Raw genomic sequence first — 14,273 nt, 5'->3', positions numbered from 1 at the left:
GTGTTATAGTGCTATAACACTTTATAATATATGCAGGGTTTTGCTAATATTTTTATTTTTAAAAAAATAACTGGAAAGTAATTTAGTGCTAATTCAAAGATAATTTTTTAAAAATGTTAGCAGGGATATAAACCGGTGCCCACTATAGCAAAGGCTACAGTGAATATGTGACAGGTTTACCTGTCTTTGAAAAGATGGAGCAGCATCACTAAAGGCATAACATGTCTAAACATTCTTCTCAAAATCAGATTTTCTGTTGTGAGGGGAGATAAAAAGGAAGAAGCACTGGGAAAATACATGAGGGTTGAAAGTAAGAGAGTAGAGTACAATGTCATGTGGAAACCCCCCCCCCCAAATGTATGTCATATCTATATCTACCTATGAATGAATGAACAAACAAGGTGATGTCACACTAAATGCCCAGTATTGAAGCAGCCCTAAACATGCCAAATTCTATACCTTGGGGAGGAATTTGCCTGCCCAAGGTTAGATGATAAAGGGAGAGGGGTAAGGTTTAGGAAGGGATAGAAGAAGAAGAGAAGAAGAGTTTGGATTTGATATCCCGCCTTTCACTCCCTTTAAGGAGTCTCAAAGCGGCTAACAATCTCCTTTCCCTTCCTCCCCCACAACAAACACTCTGTGAGGTGAGTGGAGCTGAGAGACTTCAAAGAAGTGTGACTAGCCCAAGGTCACCCAGCAGCAGCATGTGGAGGAGCGGAGACGCGAACCCAGTTCCCCAGATTACGAGACTACTGCTCTTAACCACTACACCACACTCCAGCCTTAAGCTTCAGAGAGTATAGCAACCCTCCACAGTGCTCTTTCTCTGCCCTGAGTAAATCTTGTGCCCATGAGCGAAGCCCTTAAATACTACATGATGAAGCAAGATTGGCTTCTGGGCCTTGCTGGCGATACTAAGGCCATTTTGGGCACAGGATCAACAATTAAATATAGAGCTCTTTGCTAAACTCTCAGAAAATTCTACGATAACTTACTACAATGAGACACATCATTTCTTTGCCCTGGGGATGCTGGTCTGGCATAGAATCTCCACAGTTCCCTTACCCTGTTTTGTTAATAGTGTTCCACAGTTAGCAAAAATATATATCTGGTACTAAGAAAAGAAATCCCAATCCTGATGGGAGTACGATCCCCGCCACACCCCCTGCATGTGCCTGCCATTTCTTAAAAATGAAAAGACGTGTGGATCACGCTTTTCTTGTATTGTCTAATTTGACATAGTGTCTGTCTGTAATATAGACACAAACACTCTTCAGTACTGATGTTTATGTGACATTCTAGCCTATCAGATGATACAAACGTCCTTTTTCAGGCAGTTTATCTACTCAAAGGTTGGTAAAGCTGTGGGCTCCCATCCTCTTGAGCCAGCATGGCCAGTGATAAGGACTGTTGTCAGTTACAGTGCAACAACATGTGTAGGGGCCACTGGTTAGCCTCCCTGGCCTACTCCACCCAAAACTGCAGCAATGTAGTGTAGATCAGGCATAGGCAAACTCAGCCCTCCAGATGTTTTGGGATTACAACTCCCATCATCCCTAGCTAACAGGACCAGTGGTCAGGGATGATGGGAGTTGTAGTCCCGAAACATCTGGAGGGCCGAGTTTGCTTATGCCTGGTGTAGATGCTCAGAAGCACAGCATTACTACTGTGAAAAGGAATTTAGGTTTTTTTATTGCTTTCACTCTGATGGGTGTGGTGGTGAGGTGATACTCAGAACCATCTGCTATGGTAACAGTGGTGTTCTGTATTCCCCAAGCGGGGCAGATGTTCTAACAAACTACACCCTCATTTTAAAATCAACCAATATTAGCTGCTTAAAGCTCGGTTGATATAGATTGCTCATTCCTTTAAGGTGTCAGTTTGTGACCCAGTGCTGCAGTCATCCTTCCCACAGTTCTGCTGTGCGCATCTACCAGTGGAATTTAGTCGTGGTGCCATAAGGTTAGATGCCTCTAGTTTTCCCTCTGTGGGGTTAACAGCAGCTTCAAGAGGGGGGTATTTGTTGGGGAAGAAGCACAGACAAGGGTTAAACATCCCCTTCTGCTACGCCACTGCTGTGATCAAATTTGTAGCCCCATATGACTGTGTCAAAGTAAACCCCAAACCAACAGGAAATCCATTATATCGGATCTGCCACATCATGTATAATTTGACTCTTAGTGCACAAGCCTTACATTCTGAGATTTTTTCTTTCAGGGAGTCTTGGCAAAGTTTGCCAGCTGATAACATTGCTTGCTGAGATGTTCCAGCTTTCATCAATCTCTTGTCTGAATGGTTGTAGTGGATATTTAATGGATGTGTCCCTGGAGAGTTACAGTAATACCTTATTGTTGTAGTAGTCTATTACGCATTGCCACCTGATTGGCGTTGTTTCCAGGGCAGCATTTTTTCCTCCTCTGAAGAAATACCTGGGAAAAATGTTAGGTACACATATGTGGATTTCCGTATTCTAACTCAAATATTATTCTTCATGGTTGGTGTTCTCTGGAAAGAAGATAATATGTCTGGACTAGCCCTCTGACCCAAGCCTTTCTAGGGGTTGATCATGGATTGTCACAGATGAATATTCAGGTTGCAAGAGCATTGGCTTTCAAAGCAATGGAGACCTATGCAACTCGATGAAAGCTTTTGGTATCTGTGCTTTCGTCAGAACAGAACAGAGGGGTTGTGTGGGTACAGCGACGACACTGTTCAGGCGGCCATCTTGAGATGAAATGACAAGCTGTTTCAGGCTGCAGAGGTGAGCAGAAGGAGGTTTTTTAGTGGATAGGAAGAATTTACAGGCTGCCTGAGACTTTTGATCTGTTAAGTAGCATATCTCTGGTGGTGGCTAAGCATCAGTGTCCCATAGGGAGGCAGAGGGCATATGTGAGATAATCTGCACCCGTAATAGTTTCATCCTTAATACTGCCTAATAATTAAATGCTTGTTCAGACCCTAAAGCAGGAGATTATATCTCCTCAGTCTGCAACAAAATTTATCAGGATTAAGCACAGTGAGGCTGGGCTGCTATTGCTTATTATCCCTGCAACACTGCTGCCCATATCTTTCTCCCCCCCCCCCCCCCGCTTTCTGAACATCCACAGGTGATGTTCTGATCAGGTAGAGATGCCATGTTCCAGCTGGTCATGGGAGCTGACTTTGCCGCTGTCCCTTGCCAAGATTTTCCAAGGCTGAGCTAATAAAACATCTGACTTTGATGGTGGTTTAATTAGTTGCTTTTGGCTTTAATGTCAACGGATAACAAAGTTTCCATAGGCTTACAACCCTTCCCTATATTTTCCTTTTTTAATCTTCTTTCCTTTCTCTTGTTTCTGCTTGGAGGGGAAAAGAGAGAGGCACCGTCTGGCCTCTCGCTATGTGTAGTCTGAAGAAAAGAAGGTTCTGTGTGATGCTGGATTAAATTTTAATAATGTTGATGCTGCCTGAGGATGTCACAGCCCGTCACTTCCATGAACCACGCATCATGGCAGTGGGCAGCTGCATTATGGCCCCAGTTTGCAAGGAGGCCCACAAAGGCAAGAAAGGCAGTGTTGTTTGCCCAAGCTCATCTGACAGATCAGCGGGTGAGCCAGAGATGGAACACCGGCTGACCTTGGCATATCAGAGGGGCAGCCAAAATGACCTCATCTGAATATTTCAAGTCCCCAAATCCTAACCGGTTGTTATGATGTAGGGCAGGTCCTCCATGTTACAGAGGCCTGACTGATTCCATGCCGTAGGACACTCTTCCCACAGAGATTCTGCAGGCATCCTCAAGACATCTCTTGAAGACCCTTTTACAGTGGTACCTCAGGTTACGTACTTAATTTGTTCCGGAAGTCCGTTCTTAACCTGAAACTGTTCTTAGCCTGAAGCACCACTTTAGCTAATGGAGTCTCCTGCTGCTGTCGCGCATCTGGAGCACGATTTCTGTTCTCATCCTGAAGCAAAGTTCTTAACCTGAAGCACTATTTCTAGGTTAGAGGAGTCTGTAACCTGAAGTGTATGTAACCTGAAGCGTATGCAACCCGAGGTACCACTGTATACCAACAGGCTTATATAGTGTGTCATGGTGGTTAGGGTGTCAGACCCAGGTTTGGGAAACCAGGGTTCTAGTCCTAACGTGATCATGAAGCTCACTGGGTGACTTTGGGCCAGTAACAGTCTCCCAGCGCAACCCGCTTCACAGGGTTGTTGCAAGGATTAAGTGGAACAGGGAGAGCTATATATGCCACAAGATAAGCCTGTCATTTTTATTATTGTATTTGTGGTATGTTATGTTTTATTGTACTGGTTGTTGTACACTGCCTTGATATTTTAAATAGGTTGGTATTAATAAAATTAAATGAGTGTTTTCCCATTGTCTTTGTTTGCCCACATTTGCCTTGGGAATTGAACTGATTCTTGGGGAGGAAAGGAAGTGCATGCCTGCTACTATACTTGGTTGCTTCAAGGGTGCACAGCCACAAAGCACTGCAGGTCTTCAGCAAACTTGAAATGAGTGTTGGAACCAACAATGCACTTGCGGCATTCCTCTGGAGCTTAAGAGACGTTTCTGTTCTTTCAGGTTAGGCATGAAGGCAGGCTTGCCTGGTGACCTTCAGTAAGAATCCCCTCCAGGTCAACTAGGAAAACAAGCATCCAGTGAAACAAACCAAATAACTAGGAAAAAGAGTCATTAAAAAAAATTATTATGGCCTCATGTACCAGAAATGAATCACATAACTAGGCACTGGGAGGTGGGCCAGTAAAAATAACTTTTGTGGACTTCACTGGAAAGCTGTTTGGGGGAGATGTGATTGTGCTATCTGCATTTCTATCCTACCTTTCCATTTCTAGTTGGAACACCCCAAATAATTTTAAACAATCAAATTTAAAATGGATTGGAAAATGCAGATGGGGGGCTGCAGATAAAATCAAAGGGAAGTGTTACACAATACCCTGAGCAAAATGGTGTGTGATATAGCAGTCAGATTGGTCATTTCCAAGCAGAGGCAGCATTAGAGCCCAACCTAGGTGTGGCAGATCAATACTTGGTTCTCTTGGTGTCCTTAGCCCCCTTCATGTGTTTCTCATGTTCATGAGCACAAGGGGTGTGGGGCCCAGCCCCTGATGTCATGTGTTGTGCACTGAAGTCTGCAGCAGCGCAGATGTCCCCCATGCCATGGAAGTCTATGGGTATCATGTTCTCTGTGTGTACATCTCACAGAAATCCACACATTGATCCAGCACAGTCAGGGAAAGAGAAATAACTTGGGAGAAGAGCATCATCTTTGCATGCAGAAGGCCTCAGGTTCAATCCCCAGTATCTCCAGGTAGGGCTTCCCATATCTGAAACTTTGGAGAGCCACTGCCAGTCAGTGTAGCTATTGTTAAGCTGGCTGAACCAATGACCTGACTTTGTATAAGGTACCTTCCTAAGTTTACAACCCTGGAGGCAAGGCCAGCAATGAAGCCCCATGTACTTGTGGAGCCCTCTTCATGTGAGTAATACATGAAGGTCCCCCCTCCTTATTTAAAAGCAGCTCCACACCCACACTTGGATTCAGGCAGTAGTACTGAGGGGGATGGGTTAACGCATATCTCACGTATCGTATCCTTTATTGGCATTGATTAGCCCCGCCCAAAGCTTCTGTTAGGGATACTGGATGGTGAAACAACAGATACAACAATATTTGCCTTCCTGGGCCAAATGGAAACTTCAGGGGCTGATTTTAATCAGAAAATTGGTGCAGCGGGAGAGGTTAACCCTCCAATCCAAATTGGTAGGGCCCTTGAGTATTATTAAGACTTTTAAAAACGCATGACAGATCCTGTTTGACAGATCTCCTGCATTGCACGTCTGTTTTGGCCCATATATAGGAAGGATGGAGGGCACTGACTGAAGCTGTAAGGTCCTTATATAGTCTGAGTGTGTCTTAAAGAATGAAGGCATCGGCTGCCAAGACTTCTGTCACCGCATAAATGCAGTCATTGAAGATTGTTTGAAGATTGTGGATCAGCAGCCAGGATCTCCTTGAAGTCTTGATATCTCGGTGCTTTTCCCTAGCTTTGAAGCTGAATTACTGCACTATAGTCAGCAAGTCACTTACCTCTCGGTGCCCTCAAAGCCCAGACTCCCCGCCCCATCTCGCCCTTTATCTGTGTGCGCTGAATAAATTCTTCAGAGCAGGGACTGCTTTTCAGCTGATGTATGCACAGTGCCATAAAACAAGTCATTAATTAGAAATTATGTATTTTGCAGCTGTGTACACTACCGCATTGGGTTTAACAAATCGCTGCACTTCAGAATGGAGGCAAAGCTCTGTTTGTTCTGAGAATTAATCCCTGCTATTGTGCAAAATAATAGGGCAGTGTTGAATAAGAGCATCTTCTCAGGCTCGCCCCACATGCCTGCCGGGAGCAAGCGGGGCTAGAGGCTTGCCAGACCACCTCTTGGGCTGCTCTTACGCAGGAGCACTGTGGATGGGCAGGCTGGTTGAAATGGGTTGTGGGCCTTTGAGGACTTCCACGCAAGTCTTGACAAACAAGGCAGAGCCCATTTTGACATTTTGCTGTGTGGTTTGCAAGCATGATGTCCTGGTCTGGTCTGATGCCGGATCCCATGGAGAAGGTGGTAAGGCAGAGCAAAGGCAAAGGCTGTTTAAGCTTTTGTCACCAGATGACCTCTAAGCTCCACCCTCTCAAGGAGAACTTCAGAGCCTTAAAAACCCAACCCCCGGTCTGAAGACAGGCACTCCTCCCTCATTCCATAACCTCCCTCCTGGTGCACTCTCTGCATTTCTGTGTGCTCTGGTTTCTGTTACGGTGTTCCGTTATGCCAGAAGTGGTTTAGTCATGCTGGCCACATGACCCGTAAAGCTGTCTGTGGACAAACACTGGCTCCCTTGGCCTGAAAGCGAGATGAGCGCCACACCCCACAGTCGCCTTTGACTGGACTTAACCGTCAAGGGATCCTTTGCCTTTACACTCCCTACATTGCTGGACTGGTGAAGTGTGATGGGAGGCATCTGGTTCTTTGGAAGAAGGCACCCATGAGGGTCTGGGCTCTGGTCCTGGAGAGTACTTTGGGGTCTTCTGTTAGCCAGTCTCGGTCATAGTGGTCCCCTGATCTCCAGCTATCTGCTTAGAGCCCTGAACTTTATCTAGCTCCTCAGCTGATGCCTCTGCAGCCTCCAACTTTGTGTCTGAATTGCTTCTGGATTCAGGGATCATGATACCTGCTTGCGCTCATGTAAGATGTGAAGTGAGAGAGTCTTGGATTTCATCTTCTAGCAGCATGATGCCCACATCTCCCATGGTGCAATTCCCCCATTGCAGGGAAGTATATGTGAATCCTGGCTGTTCAAGACCAGTTGGGACATAGAAGAGAGCCTTCTCTGTGGCTGCACCTGAAAGGTGGAACTCAGGTAATCTGTACTGACCTTGTGCCTACTAATCAATATTTTTTAAAAAAATTATGGCAGGCATTTGGCCTACCAGCTTGATGGGCTTTTAGCAGCATGTCTCTTTGTTTTAGGCTGCTTGTTTGTGTTGCTCCCAGTAGCAGACAAGGTGATGAGATAGCAGCACTCTCCTGACTACTGGGAAGGAGATGGGGGGCAAGGTGGTGGGGAGGTTGGTGCAGTGCAAACACACTGAAAGAGCTAACCTGGAGTTCCTGTTGGTGGGTTTGCACCATGCCAGCCACTCAGCTGCATCACCAGTCGCCCACTCCTTCACGGGAATCAGCAGGTGACTCAGCTGTGAGGAGGTCAGGTGAATGGTGCTGCCATACCATGCTGGCTGTTACTGGGAGCAGCATATACAAATAACCTAATATGCTCTGCTAAAATGTCATCAACCCAGCAGGCTAAATGTTTGCCAGGCGGTATAGAAATGAAATAAACAAATAATTTTTTTTTTTTTAAATGCCTTGCCTACTGCCTGCTCCTGTTTTCTTGCTTTTGCTGTAGTTACTGTATTCTGAACAGCTCCTGTGGTTGTTGTTACCCCTTTCTTCATATTGCAAATACAGTGGTACCTCGGGATGCAAACGGGATCCGTTCTGGAGCCCCGTTTGCATCCTGAATAGAATGTAAGATGCGACTGCACGTCTGCGCGTGCACATGTCGCGTTTTGCCACTTCCGCGCATGCGCACGACATCATTTTTAGTTTCTGTGCATGCACGAGTGGCGAAACCCGGAAGTAACGTGCTCTGTTACTTCCGGGTTGCCACGGAGCTTGAAAACGCTCAACCTGAAGCACATTCAACCCAAGGTATGACTGTATGCTAGGAGAGCAGGATATAAATCTGCTTTAACAGTGGCTGCTTAAGGGGTGACCCAGCTGGATGGGTAGGGTATGGATAATAAAATTATTCTCATTCTTATTAAGTACATAAAATAAAATTAAAAAGCCACATGGGCTGTGCACATCTTCTCTGAGCATTCCTGCTGGAGTGACGGGTGGAGGGAAATCCCATGTGATTGACCACACCCATGTAACTTCCTCTTTCTCTCTCACCCCAGCAGCTGTGGAGAATGATTTCTTAGGGAAGCAGTCCCTTGCTGTGTTGTGGGCTGTGCATGTGGAGGGGGACCTAAATTCTGTGACATCCTGACCAGTCCTTCCTTGTGACTAGAATACCTTTTCCTTGTCTGAATGTTTAGGAAACAGTGCTGTCCCCTGTTCGCCCATCCTCCCATCATCCTTTTTTTGTTATGCTTTTTAAGCTGGAGAGAGCAAAGGTGCATTTGCCCTTCCAGGCAGAGGACAAACATCCTACTTCAGCCCCACCAGTCTTATCAAAACTATCTTTCTGCGTGGCTGTATCTCCCCCCCCCCCGCCCACCCACCATTGCCGTCTGCCAGTTAGGCTTGGTTGTGGAAACTGTGACGTTCACAGTATGCTTATTAAAAGGCAGAATGATAGCAGCTGTCAGGAATGGTAAGGAGCTTTTTGAATTCTTAATCTATGAGATGCTTTTATATCCCCCCCCCCATCTTCTCTTTTAGGCTTGTCATCCTTTTAAAGAGAGACCAGGACCGATTTTTTTTTTACTGGTGTTTAAAAAAAGAGCACTTCCAGCCTCCACTGATGCGATCTTGGTGATGAGATGTGCACAGTGTGCGTTCTCCTTGAAGTGCTCTTTGTAACTCAACCCAGGCTTGCTTTGCTGTTGTTGGTTATTTGTATTTATTATATAGACCAGAGGGCCTTGGTGCTGTGCAAAGTCACAAGGGATGGAGGGAATTCTTGTCTGTCAGCGCAGATCTAAGTAGATAACCGGTGAGAAGGAAGGTGGCTTCTTGTCCCTGTTTTACATATGGTACATTTGTGAGGGAGAATGTGAGGCAGGCAGGCAGGCTAAATGACCTTTCCAAAGTCTGATGGAATTGCTGATAGGGCAGGTACTGAATCGTAAGTATTTCAGTCATCCTGACGGATCATCGATAGAAGGCATTTCTTGTTTGCCTTTGTGGGTAGAAGAGGAACAGGCTTCCAAGAAGGTAGGCACAGAGGTCACAAGGGTAGCTTGAGCACAGCCAGGGATCTGCCACATCAACATCCACCCTGAGATTAAATTTGCGGGTCCCAGGGCAGGTGTGTCTGTGTGTCAAAAAATCTAATAGTTGTTGCAGGTCTTCTTTTTCATATGGACCTGATGTGGGAGGGAAATCTGTATGGGACAGTGAGCAATGGCATAATAATGGCATTATTTTCATCACACTACTGTTCATGCTATTATTAGGCTCCATTGAAAAATGACAAAGAAGGGAGCAAAGTTTCTAGCTTGTCACTCCCTTCTGATGGACTTAAATGCTTGCTCAACCCTTTGTGACTTTGTAGTTGGCCTAACAAATATATTAATTAAGCTACTGATTTATGACCTCAGTTTCTGCTTGGTTTCTACATGTTGAGAAGATGATTTGGAGTCTGAAGAGAGATGAAATGGAGTTTGGCAGGCCCTGGTTTGAACTCCCTTCCTCTCACAGCTTTCCCCCACCCCACCCCGAAACTCTGGGCCTTTTAGCCTTGTCAAGGTATTTGTGAAGGTGCTGACAAATCCTGAAAATCCACAGCCCCCTTCATAGAACTGCCATCCCCGGGTTTCTGTGTGCAGCAAGCCATAACAGTTGTGAGAACCAAAGCTACAGGGAACCAGGCAGAGGGCCTTCTCGGTAGTGGCGCCCGCCCTGTGGAATGCCCTCCCATCAGATGTCAAAGAGATAAACAACTACCTGACATTCAGAATACATCTGAAGGCAGCTCTGTTCAGGGAAGTTTTTAATGTGTGATATTTTAATATATTTTTAATCTTTGTTGGAAGCCACCCAGAGTGGCTGGGGAAACCCAGCCAGATGGGTGGGGTACAAATAATAAATTATTATTATTATTATTATTATTATTATTATTATTATCATCATTATTATTATAACAGTTGAACAGGTCTGAAATGGGCTTGAATTTGCAAACCTCCAAGAGTGAGAACAGAATACATTGGGGCTCCTTCAGCTTGCCAGTTCAAATCTTTCCCTTGTCATTACTCACTTAGAGCCAGTTATCTTTTGGCAGAAGGAAAACTGAAGTGAAATGAGCCTGGTGGTTGTTCACCACTTGTTGGGGGAACTCCTGGCTTGTTGCAGGGGGCAAAAAGCCTTTGAAGACAGAATTAACCTCTCACCATGGAGTGGGGGGTCATCATACACTCTGCTGAGTGGGTGGTTTATTTGTTGATTAGGAGAGGGGATTTCAGCAGGTGTAACTGTTTGTTTCTTTTCTCCTGGCCATCCAAACTGGTAAGGAGACTCCAAATGGGCTGCTTAACCAACAGCTACTCAAAGTCTTAACTGTTTCATAGGAGTTGTAATCTGCAGTCGCAGCAGAGTTCAGTCCACAATGCCATTTCCCCCCCAGCCACACCCCACACCTCATGTCACATGAGTTGAAAAGGTAAAAGGCTTTCTATGGCTGCCCTGGACTAGCAGTCATGTTTGTGAGATCTGACAGCTAAAGATGGAAAATGTGATGTCAGGACAAGGGTGCTTAATAGCAACTACTTAGTTACAGTAGCTCCAAAAGAAAGGAAGTATGTACAGAATGACACTGTTGTCAAACCTCTTCCTGTTTTCTTGGGTCTCCTGCAATATTTGCGATAAAGCCTGGATGGATTTTGATGGTATGGCAGAAGCAATAGGAGGTCCTAAATGTGTTTAGGACTGCAGCCATTGGCTTCAATTCTCTGCAGACTTACCTGCTGGTAACCTTCACTGAACACAGAGGAATTTATTCTTGAGTAAGCATACATAGTGCTGTTGCATATGCATAAGAGTTCTGCACAGAGCTGTAGTAGAGTTCGTCATACTCTGAGTTGTAAAACTAAAATTGAATTTTTTGAAGCTGGGCAGTGATTTAAAACATTCCCTAGTGACAACATACAGCATAGCTTGGAGAGTTTGCAGGAATGTGCTGTGTTCCATATTAGTCAGCTCTCCAGGGCAGTGGATGTGCAAAGTGAATTTGAGTGCAGTTCTATGGTACACTGTACAAGATTTTTGTTTTTGTTTTTTATCGCTTGAACTTTCCCTTTTGGGTTAGAAAACTGTTGTGTTGTACTGTAAGGTCTGCAAGGAGACTGCTACAAATGTTAGCTGAACAAATTTGTTCATATGCTGAATACACTGCCCGCCCTTCTCTGGTTTTGCAGTACACTTCTGTGCATCTGTGGGCGAGTCATTTCCTCCTTCTTCCTAGTTGCCAGGACTAACACCACATGGGATTATTTTTTTGCTCCATTCATTTGTGCTTGCCCATGCGGTGTGGGAAGCCATTGAAGGACCGAAGCAGATTGTTTGATACATACTCACAGAGGAGATAGTTGCTGGTGATTAAGATGGGTTATATATTCTCTTGGAAATGTTATACTGTTTGCTGGTACTTTGAACTCAACGATGAATGAGCTCATTGACAAATGGAAGTGAAACATTTTGTTGGAATGTTTTGCAAGTATTCTATGCCTGACTATTTTCACTACTGTCAGCTGCTTCCAAAATAAGGTGACAAAAGTGTGAGTCAACATGAGAAGAAAAGGACCCTATTGCCATCAAGAGAGGAAAGTATTTGGTTGCAGATGCTTAATGTTTTCCAAACAAAAATTCCTCGTTATCTCTTTGCCGAATCTCTTGCCAAAAAGTGGACTACAAGGTATTGCCTGGGGCGTTGGCACATGCATAAGTCATTTCCATGGCCAGCCCACAGGTGTTGATGGCTAATTTCTCCCTCTGATATCCCTAAATGTAAGAAGTGAAACCCTGTGGCCCACATGGTTTGGATTTAGATTAAGTTTCTGGAAATGGGATGCTGCAGTGGGCATCATGGAGAGCAAAAGTTCCCAGCTTTTATTTTTACATAGGGGATTCCGGACTTGCCAGTCAGCCCCACACCTGGCCCTCAAGTATGACCCATCCAGTATGTATTTGTGCTGCTCTTACCCCCAGCATCTGGTGCCTGCAGATCTGAACTCACCCGTTAGGAATTACAGTTCACAAGGTCCTCTGCAACACAGGACATCTGAGACCTGTGCGGTGGTGGTAGAAGGAGGAGGCCTTTTGGCTTACTTGTTGAAGGTCAGGTTTTTAAAAGCCACAGGCTACTGTACCTCCTGGGAACCTGTAATTACTGGGACATCTGCTGGAAGACAAAAGGAACTTTACACAAATCATCAGGGAAAGATGATTATTTGTGTAGCTGCTTCATTGAAGCATCAAAACAATGGATGGCCTTTTAAAAACATTTCTGGAACAGCAATGTTGTTGTTGTTGTTGTTGTTGTTAAGAGCTGGGCTCTTTCTCAAGCTGAAGCGCCAGTGTTCAGTACATAAGCCAGTAGAGATCTTCATATGCTGCTCTGTACATTTGGTCCTGCTTTTGCACAGGTGAAGGGTACAGTGGTACCTTGGTTTGCAACTGCTTTGGATTACAACTGTTTTGGATTACAACCACATCAAACCCAGAAGTACATGTCCCTTTTTTTGGATTACAACCCATTTTGGGGCGGAGGACCCATTGGCGAAAGCGCGCCTTGGGTTACAACCTATTTTGGTTTACAACTGGACCTCCAGAACGGATTATGGCTGTAAACCAAGGTACCACTGTATTCTTCTTGCAGAACCATTTCCCCCTTTCCTTCCCCATTCTTTTCACCATTGCATCCTCCCATCTGGTCAGCTCTGATGTTGCTCTCGCTCCTCTGCTTGCATGCAAAGCTCAGCCTGGGAGGGAGCGTGTCTGCTTGCAGCTGGCACTGTATTCATGCCTGGAGACATTGGCTGTGGGGTGGTGCGTAGGAACTTCCAGGCAGGTGGACAGGATTGTGGAGTCTGTGCAAGCTAGGTCCATGGGAGCAGATGGCTGGGCTTGTGGCCATGAAAGAGTTTGCCCAAATGGACTTCTTTGTGGAAGGGGGGGAAAAATGAAGAATATTGTGGCTCTTGTCCTGGCTCCCACCCTCCAATGAAACACTCAGACTCTCGGCTCGGGAAATCCCAAAGGTTTTGTTAAAGAAGCTAGTACATGGTCTCAGCATGAGCTCAGGTTCCAAGGATCTCAGTTTAAAGGTGCAGTGGTAGAGTCTAGGATACATGGCTAGGCAAAGCATAGACATAGATGCGACACCTGGCATGTCCCTCCTGCAAGGCTATCATTGGATAGCTCTTATCCTAAACAAGAAGACTGGACTCACAAACAAGCGCATGTACAGTGTAGACATAGGGAGCAGGGACTGTTCATCCCTGTGCCAACGGTGGTGCCTACTTGGTGATGGGACTTGCATCCAGCCCTTTCCCTCTCCCCCTGCTTCTGACTCAGCTGGCTCAGGCTCCCCTGATTTGGTCAGCTGGCTCCTCTGCTCCCTTGGGGCTTTCTCATCAGAGTTCCCCTCCCTTGCTGTGACGACCAATGGCTTAAGGACCAGAGAACTATATATATACCAAGTTGATCTTTTACCTCCCTCCAAATTCTTAAGTCTCTTGCAAACCATGTTGCATTGATCAGGTTGAGGTTGATCCTATTTCCCAAATACTAACTTTAGTGCTTGTTTTTATGACTTTCTTTCTGTGGTGATTTTAAGTCTAAAGGACAAGTCTAATGGTTTTTTTTTTACAAAGACCATGAAATCTGAAGGTTAATGACGCTAAGACTGTTTTGATGTATAGAAGTGATGTTACATGGAAAACGTCTGGATATGGTTACTGGATAAAAAAATAATAATATCCACGCAGGATTACAA

The 14,273-nt window shown here is 45.2% G+C and overlaps 1 protein-coding gene across 8 annotated transcripts in view; it reads left to right on the top strand.

Moving 5' to 3' along the window:
- ATP2B4 (ATPase plasma membrane Ca2+ transporting 4) overlaps nt 1-14,273 on the top strand; it is a 166,926-nt gene that overhangs the window by 10,979 nt on the left and 141,674 nt on the right. The window lies entirely within an intron of this gene.

This window comes from Podarcis pityusensis (assembly GCF_964106645.2).
Source record: "Podarcis pityusensis genome assembly, chromosome: 6".
In the NCBI taxonomy this organism is placed as follows: domain Eukaryota; kingdom Metazoa; phylum Chordata; class Lepidosauria; order Squamata; family Lacertidae; genus Podarcis; species Podarcis pityusensis.
The sequence above is the reverse complement of the archived record's forward strand: the minus strand, read 5'-3'. Positions and strand labels throughout refer to the sequence as shown.